Source organism: Ambystoma mexicanum, chromosome 2q, assembly GCF_040938575.1.
Source record: "Ambystoma mexicanum isolate Mex_15411 chromosome 2q, UKY_AmexF1_1, whole genome shotgun sequence".
In the NCBI taxonomy this organism is placed as follows: domain Eukaryota; kingdom Metazoa; phylum Chordata; class Amphibia; order Caudata; family Ambystomatidae; genus Ambystoma; species Ambystoma mexicanum.
This window is the reverse complement of record NC_090924.1, coordinates 1170963499-1170985119: the sequence shown is the minus strand read 5'-3', so window position 1 is coordinate 1170985119 and position 21621 is coordinate 1170963499. Positions and strand designations below refer to the sequence as shown.

The following is a 21621-nucleotide window of genomic DNA, read 5'->3' as shown; positions in this document are numbered from 1 at the left end:
GCCGTTCCAGGCCTCCATGTGTGTGAGCCACCAGTTGAGCTCCGTTCTTGCTTCTGGTGATAGGATCGATTTCTCCCAATTTATGAGGAATACGAGACTGTGAAGCAGGTCTATGGCCTGTTGTTCTACCAGATCTTGAGATTGTGCCATGAAAATAATATCATCCAGGTATATTATCAGCCGGACGCCTTGTTCTCTTAAATGCACTACTACTGGTCTCAGGAGCTTGGTGAAAGCCCAAGGAGCTGAGGAGAGTCCGAATGGCAAACTCATGAACTCCCAGTCTCTGTGTCTCCAGGAGAATCTCAGATAGCTTGCGTGGTCCCGATGTATGGGTACCGCAAAGTACGCATATTTCAGATCCAGACGCATAAGCCAGTCGTTGGGTCTCAGGAGATCCCTGAGCATGTGACTACCCTCCATTTTGAAATGGCAGTAAATAATAAAGTTGTTGAGAGCCGTTAGGTTTATCACCGCGTGCACTTTTTGCTTTCTGCGTACCAGAAATATAGGGCTGAAGAAACCACCTTGGCTTGGGCAGGGGCGAATCGCTTGTTTCGAAGCTAAGCTGTGAATTTCCTTGTCCAGCGCTTCCTCGTCCTCTTTGGACATTGTAATTGGAATGGGGCGACCTGCTTGAAAGGGTTGTGCGAAGAATTCTAGGCGCATACCGCGAACTGTGTCTCTGACTCATGCGTCCCCTGATAAGGAATCCCATGCATGCGCAAAAGAAGCTAACCTTCCTCCTATAGACGTTTGCGCCACTGGTGCTTCTATAAGCAGACTGACTTGTGGTTTGTTGCTGTGCTGGGTATCGGGCGGCTCTCCTCCAACTGCGACCTCTTCCTCGCCCTCTTGAAGGGAAGAAGGTATCTGAGCGATCCTGCCAGGTGTTGTGCTGATCCCTGGATTGTTGAGGTCTTCAATCAACAAAGTATTGGCCGGAAGAGCAACCTTTACCTCGTCCGGCCCTGGAAACAAATTTAGAGGAGAAAACTCTTTTTATGGAGGCTTGAGCTTTGTCTAAAGCTGTGAAGGTGCAAACAAACTTGGACATCTCCTTCATGAAGGTATCGCCGAAGAGCAGACCCTGTGCCGCGGCCCCGTATTTGGTGTCTGCTAGCTCACTTAGTTTGCCGTCAATCTTGTAGAGGATGCCTTTGCAGCGTTCTGCCGAGATGGCACAGCTGGCGTTACCCAGCAAACAGATGGCTCTCTGGGCCCAACCAGAGAGGATTACTGGATCAATAGGGTCTCCAGAAGCTATGGCTGCTTCAGCTAGGTCCATCATCTTTGCTAGAGGACCAGTGAAGTCCAATACCCTGTCCTGGCAGGACCTCAAGGCACAATCTATGCCCTTTTGTGGGTCTTTGACATGCTTTCCAAGAAAAGTAATCATTTTGGAGTCTAACTCCGGCGCCAGGGTCACTTTGCCTGGAATCTCCGGCCGTGGGCATTCTGCCCTGAGTCGCGCTCTAACCTCTTTATCCTGGGGTTTGCGTAATCTGTCTTTTATGTACTCTCTTGTTCTTATGAACAATTTCTTTAATTTCTTTCCTGCAGACATCTGGCACAAGCATGGGGGCCGCCATGGCACCGTGTTATGCTAATGACTATATGTATCACTTGGAGTATGAACACGTTCTTTCATCACCAAGGTGGATGAGACATCTTTCCATTTACGTAAGGTACATCGATATTATTTTTTGGGATATGGACAGGTCCCCGAGAAGAACTACAGAACTTCTATACGATGATGAATGAGATGCATCCTCGCATTAAGTTTACCACCGAGACCAACAATGCGACGATTCATTTTTTGGACGTGGAGATTTATGCGGGTGAACATTCACTGGAGACAAGAGTCTACACGAAACAGACAGAAAGTAATAGTCTACTGCTGGCCACCAGCTTTCACCTGCAGATAACTATTGACAGTGTCCCCCTTAGTCAGTTTCTGCGCTACAGAAGGAATATTTCAGACAATTCAGAATATGAGCGCCAGTCGTCTGCACTACAAACCAAGTTTATGTCAAGAGGGTACAAACCTACCTGGATTGCGGAGGTGGCCGGTACAGTGAGAGACATTGATCGGGAGACATTACTTGTGCCAAGACCAAATAAACCTAGTGAGCCACTAATCTACGTTACTACCTACTCAATGCAGAGTATGAAGATCAAGAGGGCAACACAGAAGAACTGGCCGATGCTGAAAATGGGCCCACAATTGCAACAATTATTTCAAAAACCTCCCACGTTTGCATACAGGAACAGCCGGTCCCTGCGCAAGAGTTTGGTTAAAGCTGAAGTGTTATCATCTCCTACGCTGATTCAATTTAAGGGCACGATACCGTGCCACAATTGTCAACACTATGGGAGCATCATTACAGGCAACAACATAGCTCACCCCCACTCAGGCAAACCAATCATGCTGAAGCATTCCTGTACATGTGATGCACAAAATGTGATCTATGCTTTGAAATGTCCCTGTGGGTTTTACTATGTAGGGATGACTACGAGGAAAGTGAAAACAAGATGGACAGAACACAAGTCCAGTATTCGTACCAAAAACCAGAAGTCCCCATTTGCTATGCACTTTGTAGAAGCAGTTGAAGTGCGTTATTCTCGAGCATGTAACAGCCAGTAGCAGGGGAGGTGATGTACAACTAAGTTATTGCAACGTGAAATTGTATGGATTGAGCTTTTGGACTCATTGAGCCTGAGGGGCATGAATACAGAATTTGATCTGATGTGCTTTGTGTAAATGCTTCTCTGTATGTCTGACCGACATGTAACTATTGTAATTATGATAAATCCTGCAATGCTCTGGATAAACCAATTCACTAAAGTCAAAGGCATGTCACATTTTAACTGGTTTTATGGTGATATAATCTATGTTACTGTTGTAATAATATCTGAATGTTGCAAATATGTCTAGATCAACTCTATGTGGGAGTGGACATCTAGCCCTCACTTGGTATGCTCACTTGGCATGTATTATGAATAAGGACCAGACGGCTGGTAGAGCTTGCCTGACCGGTTTATGCAAGTTGACCTCCGGTCTGCACGCTTCTAGAGAGTAGGGGAGACGTGTTGTGGGAGCACACCACGGATTCCTATGGCGTGTGGTTGTGCCCACACTCATGCTCTCCCTCTAACCATTCCCTGTTTTGGGCTGCACTGCCTAGTACAGGGACTAATACTAGCCTCTGAACACAAGAGGGGTGCTAGCGCCGCGCTGGCACAACACCTGTTCGCTTGGACTATGTGTTTGCCCTCCGGTATGCTCCTTCGCCCCCTCGGTTGATCTGAGTACCCAAAGACACTATAGAGCATTTGTTTTCTCTCTTTACTTCTTACAGTACTAGTGGAATGGACAGGGCATGCACGCTTGGCACGCCTTACTTTCATTTTTACCTATTTCCTTGAGGACAGTTACTAGGTGTATCAGACTCGGCTTGATGTGGACCCGACAGCGGTCGTCTTAGAGACGATTTTGTTGACGGGCCCACACCAAGATGGAGGCACATCACCATGGCTTCCTGTGTGCGTGCGCATGGTAGCCATGATGATGTTTTAAACAATGCGCATTCGAGTCGCACGCCTTGCTGCGGTAGGTTCGCTTGTGTGCTCCTGCTATGAGGTAAACCGGACACGCTGCTAGTCAGCGCGTCTGTGAATTTAGTCATGTATTGGTTGATTACTTAGTATATAATTACTGTTGACAATTTGAACTAAACACTCGACTCGTTGCCGTCATGGGCGGTATAGCCTGGGTGACCTTTGACATCTAAGGGTTAGACTATTTGTCATGATGGTATACCTTTTATTGATGGGACAATCACGGACAGGCTGGCTAGAGGAGTACATACCATGATATACCATGCAGACCCTTACCTCGGTATCCATGATATCTAAGAGGAAGGATTCTTGGGGAATAGAGTCATTTATTTGGCCGAAAGATTTTACCGCTTGTGAGCGGTTATTGGGAGGATTCTTCCCTATGTTTTGATTCATACTGAATATAATCTCCTTCACCAGTTTCAGACTGCCACTTGACTGCTATCCACTGGTGCCCAGTTTTTAAGGAATTTGCCCCGAAGACTGGGTGAGTCTCTATTGACACTATTCTATATTAAGAGATTTATCTGTTATTCAGATTGGAATGAGATATACCTTCTGTTCTTATTCCCATTAGTTCGTTTTTTTGGTCCTCTGTTTAGCCTTTCTGGGGTCAGTACTTCTCTTAACCATTTGAAATACTGTAGACAGAATCAGATTGGTCCGAATTCTGAAATGTTCATTCTCATTACCCTTGAAAAGAGTCTTTCTAATAGGAACATTGACTATCAAACCCTGAAGATGGATCACATATCCGAAACGCGTTGGTTGTAGGAACATCAACAATGAGCTATTTGGATATATGAATTATAGCAATGGACTGCTGTGTGAATCTTTGTGAACACTGAAGCCTGTGAACACGTTCTAACAATTTGTGAACTTCTGTGCGTCTAAACAAAACCAATCCAGTTGGGATTTTGCTTTGTACATTTGAACTCGTATGATCGGATGGGATATATGTTTAACAATGACACTAGAAATCTTGTTTGAATAAATACCAGTGTGTATACTTTTTATGAAATGTGAACTTAATTTGGTGAGGATATATGTCTTCTGATTTACCTCGATACAGGTAAACTGATTTATAATTGAAGCTTTGTTCCTCACTTCTGCAGGGTTGCTAATTCTATTTAGTGAATTGAATTTGGGACTCTTGTCGCCATGGGAGTGCATTTGGGTTTAAATCGTTCAAAATGGCCAGGTGACTGCAGGCAACCCAACCCAACCAGCTGTGCGGTATATGTTACAGCTGCTTATTAATCCTTCCTTGGTGAGGGGATGCAACTTGTGGGGGCAGTGGGTCTCTTATCCTCTCGCAGCAGCCCTCACAACAACTCAATTATTCTCGGTTTCTTTCTCCACAGCGGTTCCCACAGACACACGTGAGTCCTTGTTTGAAGACCAGCTTGTCTCCATTTTTATAAAGGATGCTCCGTCAAGAAAATTACTGAAGTCATTTTTTATGAATGAAGCCTATAAGGTTATCCATACACTAGGATAATGTGGTTTTGCACGATATCCCTGCCAGTGTATGGTATTGCAGAGACCTCTTGAGTGGGAAGTTTGTTAAAGGATGCTACGTGACACTTCTGGACACAAGTGGATCATTAGGAATCGGGGATCTTTGGGGAGCACAGTTGAAAAGTACGAATGTTTAAAGTTGCACAATGAAGCAGGGTGTTTCGAAAGGGCAGGTGACTGGGTGGAGATCCATAACAATGCCACACTCTCTCGCAAGAAACCTGCTGTGATTTTCAGAGCCCAGACAGCAAGCACTGCAGAAGCCGACCTCAGCGTGAGCAGAGGAAAAGTGAGAAAGCAACTCTCAGCAATTGACAAACCTACACATGGTTGGTTCATCATTTGTGGTAAATGATTGGTGGTAATTCCATTATCACCACCTTTTGGTGAGATAACGTAATTACCACCATTTTTACACCACCACCACACTGTGGGAATGGCCTTGAAGTGGAGGATTTACCTCCAGCATGAGGATGCCAAAAAGGGCAGATTTACTTGAAGGAATCACTGCTTGCGCTAAATCCAACATCCCCATAGAATCCTATGGACTGCAAAAATGGGGACTAACACCACCATACCAGCACCCGGAATCCCATGCTAGATCGACAGGACTGAGAGTCGGTAACTGATTTTGGAGGTAATTTGGCATCTTTACTGCTGAATTGCCACCAAACTCTGAATGATGCAGTAAGTCCTTTCACAATGCTAGCTAGCCATGTCTCAAATACACTCACCATGTGGATGAATCTATTGAATAACGTGTTTTCCTATTGAAGGGCAGCACGTCCTATGTACGCAGAAAATGTTGAGGGACGTTTAAATGAATCATAACAAAATATTGACAGCAAATGTCCAGCTTTGAGGCCTAGACATTGTAGACACTGAATGCTGCTGGAATTTGCTTTACACGTAAAGGGTGATGGAAACACTACCTTCAAGGACAAATGACGCCTTTCTTTTCAGAGAGAAACTTTACAAAGAAAGGATTTGTGGATATCCCAAATCGGTACTGTACAAATTGTGGGGTTTGCCCCTTTAAGGATATGTGTCATGAAGATGTCATGACCGACTGAATAAATGGAGCCTCACCCGGCACGTGCATCGGAATGACGGCAGACTCCATGAATGGCACTTCTGTCTTGTGTCACGTTGTGCCTGCAGGCTGACACTGTGTGGCCACAATACTGCCACCCTGCTGATCTGGGTTCTCCCAGATCAGCATGTGTAACCAGCGAGCCCCCAGGCCACTGTCCTGCTGTGTGACCACAGCACAGTTGTTAGCCCAGATGCTCCCGGCAACTGGTGTCAAGCCATGTGATCACAGCAATAAGGGTGATTCCTGCAACTGTCCATGCCGTATGACCATGGCAATCTTGGTATCTCCTTGGTGCCCCCATCACTGATCAGGACTGGCCTGTGACACCACAGGTCCAGTCTCAACAATGGTGACAAAGCTACTGGTATCCTGCAGTGTGCCAGAAGTGTGCAGCGTCTTCAGTGTCCCACTGTTCGAGTGACGCCGCTGCAGCATGTGTGCCCCTGCCTGGAAAACGCGAAAGGAAAAGAAGGAGTTTGCTTGTTCTGTGGGTGAAGCCGATGGTGAAGAATAAAGCAGTCTGTGATGCAGTGAGGAAATCCACATCCAAGCCCACATCTCTGCGGCCTCTAACAACATGGCCAAACTCTTTAAAATCTGCAAGGAGCTGGCCAATCCTTCTGCAGTCTCCATCTCTCATGTTCCCTCCCAGGCCCTCTGTATGGCTCTGGCTTCTCACTTCACCACTAAAACGCAGGACATCCTGTCCTCGTTCTCCTTTTCCTCTATCTCCCTCTGCCCCCCTCTGACCGCCTCTCCCTCTCTTCCTCCTCTTTCTCTCCGACAACACCTAACAATCCGATCCGATCCATGAAAGTGTTGTCCAAACAGGTGCTCCCCTGCCCCTCCAGAGCCATCCACGACCACATTGACACCCTCCACTCCAACCGTGGCCAATTTCTGCAATCACTCTTTTGTCACTGGATCTTTCCCCTCTCCCCTCAAGCACACCCTTGTGCCCCCCTCCTTAAAAAGCCTTATGACGATCCTACTTGTCCTGCAAACTGGCCATCTCCCAGCTTACTCTCCACACTGAATCTGTTGGTTGTCTCCCTGACCATCCGTCTGGCTTCAGAGCAGCCAGAGGCATGAAAACTGCTCTCCAGAACACCCGTGAAAATCTGCTCTCCAATCTTGACTCCAGCCTTCCTTCGGTCCTCATCCCCCTTGATCTTTCCTTTGCTTTTGACATAGTCAATCACGCCATCCTGATTACTCAACTCTGTGAGAACCTGGATATCACAGATCAGGCTCTGGAGTGGTTGACCTCCTTCCTCCTGGCCCGACCCTCCCAGCTCTAACTTGGGTCCTTTCTCTCCACCACCTTTCTCTACACATGTGGTGTTACCCAGGGCTGTATCATCTCAGCATGGCTCTTCAATGTCAACTTGGCCCCTTTGGCCCACCTGATCTCTACCTTTTCCTCTAACTTTCAGTGTTATGTGGTTGACACTCAGCTCTCTTTCAGGCTTTCCTCAGCCTCCTCTCCTCTTTCGCTCATTTATGACTGTCAAGATGGTTTTCTAAACTCTGACCTAGTGGCCAGAAGTTTAGGAGGCCACTCTTGGTTAAGTTAAACAGGGAGAACCTCCTGGACAAGCCAGACCAATCTAAGTAGCTTGGCAGGCGGTTAAGACTAAGGGCCTCATTACGACCCAGGCGGTAAGTTACCGCCTGGGCCGTGACTTTACCACCATGGCGTAAACTACGTTTACGCCATGGTGGTTGGCGGACTTACCGCCCCATTCCGAGGTCGGCGGGGCGGTAAGTCCCCAATCCCCATTTACCCTTCCCCATTCCCATTTTTGCCCCATAGGGCATAATGGGAGTGGGGAAGGCGTTAATTACGCCACCGTAAATTACGGTGGCGTAATTAACTCCATGGTCCCTTAGCGCCATGGATTTTAACACCTGCTAAAAGCAGGTGTTAAAAGCGCCATGGCGCTAAGGGACCTCGTAATTGGCGGTAAGGGGTCGGCGCAGCTAACGCTGGCGTTAACCCCTTACCGCCAGGGTCGTAATGAGGCCCTAAGTCTCAGGACTGATGAGAGTGATCGGAAGCCCACAATGAGCACACTCAGCAACAAACCACAAATTAGTCTTAGACAAGTGTATGTGAAAAATATCTATACATTTATTGTCGGCTGGACCAATAGACACAAGTAAACTTCGGTTATATAAAAACAGTTATCACACAAAATACTCTACTATAGAACATATATACCATACGTTTCCTAATGCGACAAATGAGTAAAACAGAGCCACAACCGGTAAACAGAAGGGTGGGTTAACATACTATGAGCATTAGAAAATTCTATGGAGTTGTTCAGTAGCTTTCAAGTCCAGCCCTAAGAAGTGGGGAGTCTTGTGCTCAACAGTACAGTTGTGCATAAAAACACACGATCACGCAGGCAAAACAAAAAGCGGGTATTCTTGGGAGAGCTGTAGCAAGTCAGGAAGTGGCTTGAGGCGATGAAAAATTGGTTCCCACTAGTATGATATGCCCTTGGCCTCAGAGCAGTTTTCAAAGGGTGAGAATAGCTAAGTCGCGCAGACTAACCCAGCCAAAAGCGAATATTTTTTTAGGGATATCCATGCGTAAAAGAGATCAATTGTGCCAGGGGGCCACCGGTAAGTGATGCAAGTACTCACCGACCCTCGGCACAGTCCAGACCAAACGTTGCCAGTTTAGTCGAGTAGGTTTGAGTCCTGCAGTTTTGCTGTAATCCGGCTCGCAGCGGCTCCGGGATAGAAGGATCATCCCTGTCGGAACAGTTGCCTTTTCTCAGCTTCCGAAGGAGATGCAAAGAAGATTCCATTGCAACAGACTTCAAGGCACAGAAGAGCAGGTCAGCAAAATACCTACAGAAACTGTCACCAAGAGGGAGTGACGTGGTAATCAATTCAGGACCCAGAGGAGCTAGACCTGCGAAATCTGGCAGGAGAGGGTACGGGACCACAAGCAAGCGATGTTCCAAGTTTCGGGTTTCAACTCAAGATGGCAGCGACTCTGCAGGATACCCTGAGCTGGACAGTTCACTGGATGGCCCAGGAACACTTCCGGAGGGGCTCGTTCAGCAGGTAAGCAGGGGGCACCAAGAGTAGTTGTTCCCACTACTCCAAAGGGGCAAAGCGCCTTGGCAGGCCTTCTTGATCGATGAAGAGAACTGGGGTCTGACGGGACAGCAGAGGGTGAAAGGGGCCAAACCTTCCAACGCGTCTCCGGCGGTTCCACAAGTCAATTTCTTCAGTGCAGTATACTTGGCTCCTTCTGTAGTTCGGCAAGAAAACAGGTGATTGACCTGGAATGGATGCAGAGCACCTTCTCTTATCCAAAATTACCTTTATGCCAAAATCGAGGACTTCCAATCGAAGATCTGCTCTCATGCAAGCATCCCAGTGGTGGACCAATCATAGTCCATGGTGGCCCAAGTCATTCAGGCACTTCAGGCATCCTGGAACCAGTAGCGCGGGTCCCAACCCGCTTCCAGGGCATACAAATGTGACAGGCAGAAGCCTGCAAAAGAGATCGGTTTTCGCTGGAGGCTGCATGCCCAAATAAAGACAACCTGGGTTACTCAACCTGGGGGAAGGCAAGGGACAAAATGGCCATGGGACATAACAAAATACTTTGTGGCTCAGCCATTTTACGACCTGGCCACAGTCTTGAACCAAACGCAATAAATGCGATATGATTGCGTAAAAATAAGTAAAACAGTTATAAAAAGTCCATCCCAGGCAAACTCTTACAATCACCAAGAAATTATTTTGAGGGTGTCTAGGACCATAAAACAAAAAAGAACCCCAGGGCATTGTACCTGAAAGGTACACTGTGCACTGTTAAAAAGTTACCAAGAAATGGCAACATAGTCAAAGACTAAGGGAAACATACTCTTCCTCTTTCTTTGCTGCTCTCCAAGCAGATAAGTAAATGTTCTCCTACTCTTGAGTGTATATGTACTTTCTAGTGTTTATAGGAGCACTTAAGCATCTACATATGCTCTTTATTGGTTTGATATTGGTGTTCAGGCATTGTTATACCAAAGGCCATTGCACGTGCAGCACAGGGAACATGTGTGAGGCATTCTAATATCACTGAGCGTCCGCGCATATCTTAGCATGAGGAGCACTCCGTTTTAGCAGGAGAGATAGAGGAGCGTTAGGTGGTCACTGGGGAGCGCACCAGGACCGAGAGCGATCTCAATTGCTTCAGGTAACCGGCTCGGACCCTGGTGAACCACTGTGATTTAAGCAGCATTACCAGGGTACGCACGTCGCGTATGAAATTAAAGGCAAGGACCTTACATTTGTACACGCAAAGGCATGTAGGGATTAAATAAAGGACTCTGCTCTTACAAATTTAGCCACAGTCCACAGGGATTGAGATCGAGCTGAAGGCACAACAGATACAACAATAGCAAGGTGCATGCTCGTGTTCTTCAGCCTGCAGCGTCTAGGCCACAGCAAAATTACGTAACAGATTACAGAATTTACAAAAGGAAAGCACATTTGTGTAACAGCTCACAGATCACAGATTTGGTGGCAGGGAAGATAATAATGGAGCAAGAAAGCTCATCTCCAGAATGGAGTGAGGAGGAGGTGCCTGAGTTGGACAGGGATCTGTCTCTAAGCTTTAAAAGAGTCTTGGGAGCTTCATTGGCCATAGCAGTGTTCAATGGGGTTAAGCTCAGCCAAGATTGCCTGAAAATGCTAGAGACACTTATTGCAGCCATAGGCACAGGAGAGCCAAAACAGAGACAGAGAGAGAGCAGTCCTGGTGAGGGCACCTCAGCTAAGCATCGCAAGAAAGGTGAGTGAAAAGACCCAGAAGAGTCCCCCCTCTTGTATTCTCCTGGGTCAAGGTGAAGGGATTCAGAAAACACCCCGACAGGTAGCCGATTCATTTGGCAAGTTAAAGAGCGCCTTTTTAGGTAGAGTGGCAGTGCCAAACCTCTTACCCTCGACCTAAGGCCCCAACAATACAGGGGACACCAGAGAAGGCGCTATGACTTCTGATGAGGAGGATGATGATGATGATGAGGTTGATGATTGCAATCAAGGTGATATTGAGGATGACACAGTGGAGGACAGTGGCAAGAGTCCAAAAGAGCCCAAGCAGAGCTCGAAAAATGGCTGAGGCCAAACTAGAGGAAGTGGGTGACATGTGAGACATGTCTGACCACAAGGCTTTATTGCACCCAAAGTCTACAGACTGGCAGCATTCCCTGAGGGTAGCGCAATATATGGCATAGCCGATCAGGAAACCGCTAGAGAAAGAGGTGCAATTTAGAATGAGGGCAGAAATCCCGCTGCCAGAGCTCCCTAGCAAAGTGATGGACACGCTAGAACTCGATTGGAAAATGGTTACTTCCATGATCAAAGATGTTAGAAAAGGTGTAGATGGACTTAGCAGAAAGGGCTAAGGATACCGACGAGCCCATGGATGCCTTCACCCTAGATAGCTGGGTGCAGAGGGCAGTGTGCCTCCTTGGCAACTGCATTCTCTGCTCTGAAAGGGGATGCTGTATTTTGCTGAAGATGGACAGCAAGTTGGGGGAATCTCACCATATATGAGATGTACAGGGCTTGGTCTTCGGGGAAGCGTTTGCAAAGGAGATGTCCAGGTTTATAGGTACATATACAGCCCTGGAGAAGGCGCAGACATCAATTAGGAAAATCTTTCCCGGACAGGTTTTTGCTGAGACCGGCCGACACAGGACCGCTCGACTGGTTGCTTCAGCTCGACGAGGAGGACCCAAAGACCCAGGGCCCAATACTGGGAATCTAGGCAACAGGATGCCTTTTTCCCCACCAGACTAAGAGGCCCACGAGGCCAGAGAGGACTCAGCGGGAGAGCACAGTGCAGCCAGCGGTAAGTGTGCCACGCGAAAAGTACCCCAGGGTAGGGGGGGAGAAAAACGAGTTTCATAGCCAAGTGGCAGGAGCCACAAGGGGATGCTCGGGTCTCGAAGACAGTGGCAGGTTTCAAGCTAGAGTTTGTCAGCAACCCGTACCAGATTTGCACTTGTGCGTGGCCCATTATGGCAAGGGAGGAGGAAGAGGTCTTAAATACAGAATTGAGCAGTCTCATAGAAAAAGATGCAATAGAGAAGAGTCCGCAGGGGCAGCCAGCCGTCCTACAGCAACATGTTCCTGATTCTCAGGAAGGGGTAGTCAAGGCCGGTAATCAGCATAAAAGATTTGAACGTTGGTTGATCGACAGGCACTTCAAGATGGAGGGGATTCACCTCCTCAGAGTCACATTCCGGAAAGCGGATTGGCTAGCAAGATTAGATTTGAAGGATGCTTATTTGACTATCCCGGTAGTGCCGGAGCACAGGCAATTCACGTACCTACCCTTCGGGCTAGCCTCTGGCCCCTAGGTGTTCACCAAGGTTATGAAGTCAGTAGTGGCAACAATCAGAGACAGGGGAATCAGGATCATAGTCTACTTGGACGATATCCTGATTCTGGTGCAGGACAGAGCAGCGTTATCGGATCATGTGCGACAGGTAAGTACCCTACTGACGTCCCTAGACTTCCTGATCAATTGGAAAAAGTTGTAGTTTATTCCGAGACAGCAGGTGAAGCTTCTGGCGTTCATGACAGACACCATGAAAGCCACGCTGGAGTTGCCTCAGCAGATGAGAGTGATCAAAAAGGAGTTGAAAGGACTTCTTCAGAAGACGCATATCTTCCATCGGAATCTAGCCAGAATAGTGGGGTTATTAGCGTCATCAATCCAGGCCATATCTTCAGGTCCCTTGCATTACAGGGCATTGCAGAGACTAAAAATCAGGCACTTGTAGGGGGGAGTGAGAGATCACCAGTTAGTACTGTTAGACAACAATGGCAATGGCTGCAGAATATGGAAGCGTGGAATGGAAGAGCCATCTTCGGAGACGTGCCAGATTTGGTTAGAGAATCGGATGCAAGCAGATCCAGTTGGGGTGCAAGATGCAGGCAGCTGCAAAGGAGCAAAGTGGTCTAAGGAAGAGTTGAGGTTGCACATAAACTTCCTAGAGCTGTTGGCAGGTTCGTTCGTAGTGAGGACATTTTCCAGGGACAGAGAAAATTGCTGTAATCTGCTAAAGATGGACAACATCTCGGCAGTAGGATACATAAATCGCCTACGAGGGACTCAATCAAAAATGTTAGTGGAGCTAGAAAAGGATTTCTGGCAATATTGCCTGGAGAAGAAGATAGCGATAGTGTCTGGGAATCAGAACATGATAGGAGACTGGAACTCCAGGTATCTGGAGGAATCCACTGATTGGAAGTTAGACAGAGCAGTGTTCTTACAGTTGCAGGACGTATCGGGGCTTCTAGACATCGATCTTTTCAATTCCGTGTTGAACGTTCAGACGCCCAGGTACTACATTTAGAGTTTGGACCCAGGAACATTGGGGAAAGACGCATTCCTCCACAGCTGAATGGGTGCAGTGCATTATGCCTTCCCTCCGTTCATCATGCTGGCGAGGACACTAGCAAAGGTCCACAGAGAGAAAGCGGAGATGGCAATCGTGGTGATGCTGTGCAAATCGCAAGCGTGCTATCCGGTTCTGATGGAACTTTCTTTGGATTTTCTAAGGATGATTCCTTCGAAGCAGAGCCTGTTGAGGAATCCGGGGGGGGGTAGAGGGCAGGAGCATCCACTAGTGCTAGCATGAAATTTGCAGTTGCTGGGGTGCAGAATTTCAGGCAAATATGGGACGTGCCAGGTCTTTCGGGAGTCACTACAGAAACTACAGAATGTATCAGAGACTCGTGGGCGCCTTCTACCCTTAGGAACTATGAAGCCACATGGAGCAAGTGGGAAGAATGGTGCATGCTACAGCATGTTCATCATGTATCAGAACCTTTAAATCCGGTACATTTTTTGGCAGATCTCTCATGACACGGTCAGGCTTTCACAACCATAGGGGTGTATAGGACGGCTATTTCCACAGGTCAAGAGAAGCTGCATGGCCTAGCCATCAGGGTTAATCTGGCCATGATTAGGCTGTTGCATTTGGTGAAGTTGAGTATGCCTCCGTCAGTGGTCGAAGTGAGCAGGAGCGGTCGGGAGCGGTGCTCCTCTACTTTTTAAATTTCCTTTTACAGCTCCTATACTTTTAATTTAAAAAGAAACCGTTCCGAAATGGTTTCGTTTTAAAATATAAGTGTAGGAAGATGTTGAAAATCCCTTAAACAGCAGGTGAAAGTGTCCGGGTGTGTGTATTGTGTGTGGGAGGGGGCGTGGTGATGGGGTTTGTGGGGAGCGAGAGCAGGGTAGCAGGGAACATAGCTCCACTACTTCTTTTCGTACACTTCGACCACTGGCCTCCGTCAGTTAAGTATTCCATGCTCTGGGATGTTGAGGTGGTTTTCTGCCTCTTCAAACAATGGCCAATAAGTAATGAGCAGTTGTAAATCCACCGCCTATCTACTGAACTGGCAATATTGCTATCTGTGGTATCATGTAGGACAGTTTTGGATGTTAAGGCTCTTGGGATTAACCGGAAGGTGTTCCACCCAGAAGGGTTGGCGGTCCATATCAATAAAAGAACCAAAAGGGGGTTGTCCATGATTTCATACCCGTATTTTCCCAGTGAGCCCAAGCTGTGTGTGGTGCAGTGCATCATAGATTATGAGAAGGGCACGGAGGGTGTGAGGCTGCACGGGGTACATCAGTTACTGATTGCGCATAGGAAACCTTTTCATGTGGTTGCTTCTGCCACCATAGCCAGGTGGGTTAGGGAGGCTATGCAACTTGCAGGCATTGATTTAGAGATTTTTGGAGCCCATTCAGGGGTGCGATGGATTGCAAGGCCTTTGCCTCCAGGGCATCTGTTGGGCTCTGTTCAATCACGCAATAACGAGACAGAGCCAGCGCTGCTGTGAACTTCCTTTATTCACGCCTTTACACTTTCTGCACCAGGACCATTTGCCCCATCTCTAGTTGTTGTTCTTTCGCTCTCCGTTTGGTGTCGGCCCATTGCTTGGCCTTTCTCTTCTTTTCGGCATCTCGTTCCCTGATGGCTAGGTCTTCTTCAGGGGTGTAGCCCTCCCGTCGGGGAATGCGTGTCCTGGGTTGGTACCTCACCATGAGCTCAGCTGGTGGCTTTCCCGTGGCGTCGTGTTGGGTATTTCGGTAACTCCGAAGCATGCTGCAGGTGACTTTTGGGTGAGGCGTCTGTTCCGCTACTGCTTTTTGTCTGGTTAGCTCGATGGTGGCCATAAACCTTTCCACCGTCCCGTTGGTTTGGGGCCAGAGAGGTGTAATCTTTTGGTGGTGAAATCCTAGGCGGCTTGCGAAGTTTGCGAATTCTCGTCCTTGAAATGGAGAACCGTTGTCGGTCTTGACGACATTGGGGATGCCCCACTCGCTGAATAGTTTGTCCACTATGGGTGCGGTTTCAATAAAGGACGTTGAAGGCGTTTGCTTAACAAAGGGGAATCTCGAATATTCATCCATTACTACTAATAGATAACCCCCTTCTTCTAGAGGGCCATAGAAGTCCATTGCGACCTTTTGCCAGGGTCTTGTCGGGAGTGTGGTTAGTTGCAAAGGGTTTGGGTTTGGTCCTTTCGCTGCCAGTTGGCAGGGCCTGCAGTGTCTGAGCATGTCTTCCACTATCACGTCCATGTAGGGGAACCAGACATAGTTCCTGAGAAATCATTTTGTGTTGTCTATTCCCCTGTGGCCCTCATGTGCCAGCGTTGCTAGGGTCTTCCTTAGGTCCCTTGGTGCTACTAGCCTTCTCCCCCGTAGCAAGAGTCCTTGGTCAGTGGCTACGAGTTCGTCGTGTATCTTGGCCAGCCGGTCAAGTTCCTTCTGGTCTACATCCTCCCCTCCGGTTCCTTTTGTGTGGCGTTCCCTCCATTTGTTGGACCGAGTGAGAAAGACAGCAGCTCTGAGTGTTGGGTCGGCTTTGCTCCTTTCTTCGAACGTTGCGGTCGAGATGGTCGGTGGCATGGCATTTGATGACAGGTACGAGATTTATTCTGTGGCTTCCTGGGCTAGGGTGCCGTCTTTGTCCAGTAGGGGGTGTCTGGATAGATAGTCTGCTGGGTTGGCGTCTCCTCCTGGTTTGTGGACAATGCAATAATCGTACTCTTGCAGTCTTATCCCCCACCGCTCTATGCGAGGTGGCATTTTCGTTTTGGGGTTCCCAAAGATTGATATTAGGGCTTGGTGGTCCGTTACTAGAGTGAATCTCCAGCCAATGATAAAGTGGTGGTATTTTTCGCATGCCCATATTGCAGCCAGGCTTTCCCTTTCTGCCTTGGACTAGGCCTTTTGGACTAGGCCCCGACAGGGCTCGGCTGGCATATGCAACTATCGCGTGATGAGTGTTGTCTGCGGTGTCGGTCTGGGCAAGGATGGCTCCTAGTCCTACTGGTCTTGCATCGACCGTAATGATGGTGTGCCAGTCCGGACGAAAGTACGCCAGTTGTCGGTTGTTGGTTAGACCTTCTTTTATCGTTATGAATGCTTCCTGACAGGGTGCATCCCATACAAATGGTGTATTCTTCTTTAGGAGGTTGCGGAGTGGGTCAGTTGTTGTGGCGTAGTTCGGGAGGTAACGTGCACAGTACCCCGCCATGCCCAGCAGGGAGCGCAGTTCTGCCGTGGTCGTAGGTGCCTGGAGATCGGTAATGGCCTTAATCTTGTCCGGGTCGGCTGTTATCCCTTTGTTCGAGAATATGTGGCCGAAGAATTTAAGGCTTGTCTTGTTGATGTCACACTTGTCTTCGGAGAGTCAGTCCCGCGTCTTGTAGCATGGAGCAGAAGATTCTTAGGGCTCTGTCGTGTTGTTCCTGATCTCTTCCAAATATTAAGATGTCGTCACTATAGTTTAGTGCGTTTATCTCCGATGCTATGAGGCGTCTGATGGTCTCTTGAAAGATCTCTGCGGCAGATGATATGCCGAAGTTGAGCCTTTTGTATCGAAAAAGGCCGTCGTGCGTTGCAAATGTGGTGATGGGTCGTGATTCTGGGTCCAGGACCAGTTGGTGGTAGCCCTGGTTGAGGTCAAGCTTTGAGAAGAACCTCGCTTGGTTTAACCTGATCAACATGTCCTCCAGGCTCGGGCCTGGGTGCCTTTCTCTCTGGATGGCCGTGTTCGGGATGCGCATGTCAACGCATATGCGGAGACGACCATTGTCCTTGGGAACTATTACTATTGGCGATACCCATGGTGTTGGCCCTTCTGCTTTCTCTATAATGTCGTTGAGAAGGAGAAGTTGGATTTCTTTTGATACTTGTTCTTGAAGGTGGAAACCCACTTTGCGCGGGTGTTGTGGTACTGGCCTGATGGTATTGTCGATGTGTAGTTTGATGCGTGATCCTTTTAGCATTCCAATTCCTTCGAATAACTTGGGGAATTGGCTCTTGAGGTCTCCCTTCGCTAGGGGTCTGTCAATCATTGATCTGACGGATTTGTGTGGTACTGGTAGTCCCTCTATTACTTCTGACTGGTTGTAGTGTAGGTCAATCAAGGCGAGGGCATTGGCCGTGCGGTAGCTGAGGAGGCAGTGCGACGGATGGACTCTTTATGACGTGTATCGTGGCAGTTACCGTGATGTCCCTGTGCCGTAGGTCACATTGAAATTTTCCTTTGGAGGTCATCGGCTGCGCTGCTCCCCATTGAAAGATGTGAGTCTTGGATTCTTGTAGTGGGTGCGAGGAGGCTATTTCCCGGTAGATGTCTTCATTCATGACGTTTACCGTCGCTTTTGTGTCAACGATAAATCTGTTTCTGATACTTCCCATCTGTATTGTTCCTCTGGGAGCTGAGGTGTCTTCAGTTTCTGCACTGAGGAGGCATACGTACTCTCTGTCGTAGCCATCTTGTAGGTATCGGGCTAGTTCATTCCCTCCCGGCTGATGTTGTGGTGGGGGGTCGAGATATGGGTCTCTTCCTTGTTCGAAAGGGCTTGGGGTTTCTGCCTTGTAGGTCATTCCGTGTTCCAGGTTTTGCATGAAGTCGCTCTGGTGGATGTCATATAGTTCATGATCTTTCCTATCTGGTTCAATCTGAAGCCCCTCAAGGGCTCTTACGGTGTTTGGGCGTTGATAAGTATTGGTGGGGAATGGCGCACTTCTGTCTGCCTGGCGGGGTTGTTCCGTGTGTGTCTCCGTCATGCGAGCGGCAGGTCGCGGGCGTGTCGAGCTCCCTTCCGGTAGTAGTTCCTTGCACATCACTTGGAAATGGTTTTCCATACCACATCTCATGCAGCGTTGGCCGATGGCAGGGCACGGACCTCTGTGCGGATACTCGAAACCACAGCAATAGCATTGGCGGTCGCTTGGTGTTCGTTGTGTCGGGTACCTCGGGTTTATCCTTGTCTGTGGAGCTGGGTGTCAGGTGTATGGGTGTATTGCTGCTATAACTTCTCCTTTCTTGGGGTTCTCAATGGCTGCTGCCTGGATGTCCACTCTCCCATAAACTCTGGCTAGGTCCAATACTTCCTTTAGGGATAGGGGTTTCTTTAAGTGGTGTTTCCGGAACATAGAGGATACACAACCTTCTATGATGCGTAGCCTTATGGCTTCTTCGTCATTAAAGTTGGGGAAATCGCACTTCGATATTTTCCTTTGAAGGCGAATGACGAATTCTCCTATTGATTCGTGAGGCAATTGACCACATTGGTTGAAAGTGTATATCTCATAGTCACGGTTGGGTGAGATGACAATCTTTTCATTTATGGCTTGTCGGAGTTTCGCATATGTGGTGCGGTCCTGTAGGGGAATCGTACGGATGATGTTTTTGATTTCTCTCCCTGCGACATTTGCAAAGATGCTTAGTATGTTGGGAGGTTCTTGTGTGCCAATGGCACCCACAAAGTCCTCGAATTCCTCTATCCACTCTTCCCATCGTTGGCCCTGGTTGTGGTGTGGGTTTAATGTGAACGGGGCGGGTCTCCTCATTAGACTTGCGTAAGAGGAGGGTGCTCCTGGTGGTGGTGGTTGGGCATTGGGATCCGCTGTATCCTGGGCCGACATAATGGTGCTGCTTGGTATGCTCTAGTTAGTCCGGTGGCGCGTGGGCGTTGATCACTATTGTCTCTTGGTGCTGTGTCTTCCTGTGCACATGTGCCCAGATGGGTCTTGCTGTCCCGGTGTGGTGCAAGGTTCTGCGGTGGAGTTTTTTTTTTTTCTGGTGTAGTGTTCCCTTCCCTTCTCCCAGTTGTTGCTCGCACCTTAGTATTTTTTTTTTTTGGGCGCCACTTGTGGGAGACACAGGGTTTCTCTCCTTAGCGTGGCCTTCCCGGCGTGTGGTTTCGTTGATGTCACGTGGGGAGACACGGGGATTCCTTTGTGCCGTGGCGTGCGCTCCTTAGTCTTTGAGTGTCACTTGTGGGAGACACAGGGTTTCCCTGTTTGGCATGGCCTTCCTGATGTGTGATTTCGTTAATGTCATGTGGGGAGACGCGGGGATTCCCTTGTGCCGTGGTGTGCGCTCTTTACTATTTTAAGTGTCACTCATGGGAGACATGGGGTTTCCCTCTTTCACGTGGCCTTCTTGGCATATGATAAATGTCACGTGGGGAGACACGGGGTTCTCTTTTTGCCGTGACTTCGTTCACCCTTAAGTGTGTTTGTGTGGAATGTCAGGTGCAGGAGACACGGGGTTCCCCTCTTTGCAGTTATCCCTCCCCGGCACCTTACTTGTAGTTGGCGCCGCGGGCCTGCAGGTCTTCCTCGGTCCTACGCGATGACGTACGGGCCTCTTCCGGTTCTCCGGGCTCTTCAGGCTCCGGTGGGCCCACGGGCCGCAGCTTGCTGATGTATGCCGGCCTTCCAACGTCGCCGCTGGGTCCACTTGCGGGGCACACGGGCCCTCCCGATCTCCTCTGGGTACACGGGCCCTCCAGCAGGGCACACGGGCCGCTGCTATCTCCTCTGGGCACACGGGCCCTCCCGATCTCCTCTGGGCACACGGGCCCTCCAGCAGGGCACACGGGCCGCTGCTATCTCCTCTGGGCACACGGGCCCTCCCGATCTCCTCTGGGCACACGGGCCCTCCCGCAGGGTGCACGGGCCGCTGCTATCTCCTCTGGGCATATGGGCCCTCCAGCAGGGCGCACGGGCCGCTGCTGTCGCAGGGCACACGGGCCGCTGCCTTCTTATGGGCGCACAGGCCCTCTCAATTTTTCCAGGCGTACGGGCCCTCCAACGGGCACACGGGCCCTTCCCACTGCTGGGTTTACGGGCGCACAGGCCCTCTCGACTTCTGCCGGTCACACCGGCCCTCCAACAGGGCACACGGGCCCTTCCTTACTGCTGGGCTAGCTGCCATCCTGCCACTGCTGCCGGCACGCGAAGGATCGCATCGGCTTCGTCGCCAGTGTTGGGCTCTGTTCAATCACGCAATAACGCGCTGCTGTGAACTTCCTTTATTCACACCTTTACACTTTCTGCCTTCCGCTCCTCCAGCCCCCTCCCCTTCCTCGAGGAGTCACAAGCAGGACACAACTTGGAGATGTTAATGGAGAAGGGAAGGATTGGTTTCTTTTCAGGGAAACAGCACTACAGGAACACAGTGGACCTCTGGGGGTTTGTAGTTCCTTGTAGTGGAAGTTTTGTTATGTTTACCGTATTTGAAGAAAAAGAAAAAATGAAAGCTTTGATATTTTGAGGACGCTGCTGGAGAGTGGCATTAAAGAGTTTAACGCATAATGATCGCCTCTGTGTCTTTAATAGAATCAAGACAACCTGGGCTGTAAGCCGGGGCAATCATTATTAGCATTCATTTGATTATTTACAACATTGGAAATAAGCAGTCACTTGTTATGCTCCTCTGGAATTGCCTTTTCCAGCATAGTTAGCAGCTCTGCTTGATATAGCTGGAGTGCTGTTCTTTTTGCCTGTGCTGGCTCCGGGCTCCTGTGAAACACGTGGTGCAATTTGAGGGCTTCAGAGGACCTGGGAAAAGTACTCAACAGACAGAAATCATGGAAAAGGACATGTATGACTGAAGAAAACATAAGGGTGAATGTTCTTCCGTAGTTGTATCAATCTTGGATGAGAAACCAAGTTAGCCGCTGTGTGATGTAGGCACTCACATGATGCATTGGCACCAAAAGAGAGTCCATAATCACCACATACATGCAGACGAGCCTAAAAATAAAGGCAAAGACCATCTTATCTAAGGGGCGCGTCCCCAAGTGGATTGTGAACTGTGACAAGTGTGTGTACTCCAAAATAAATGATAAGTGAGTGTACTCTAAAATAATAATATAAGTGTTTGTACACCAAACAAAAGTGTGTGTGCAATAATAATACAAGACGGCCCCGGGATGGCATTATGCACACCATAAGAGTGACTCAAGAAACTGAGGAACATAAAGGCTTTGCATAGAGACATTCCCCATGACCCTGCAATGATTAGACC

The 21621-nt window shown here is 48.7% G+C and overlaps 1 protein-coding gene across 1 annotated transcript in view; it reads right to left on the bottom strand.

Annotated features, from left to right (window-relative positions):
• Positions 1-21621, bottom strand: part of LOC138570025 (serum paraoxonase/arylesterase 2-like) — a 405975-nt gene that overhangs the window by 312087 nt on the left and 72267 nt on the right. The gene's annotated exons all lie outside the window — the stretch shown is intronic.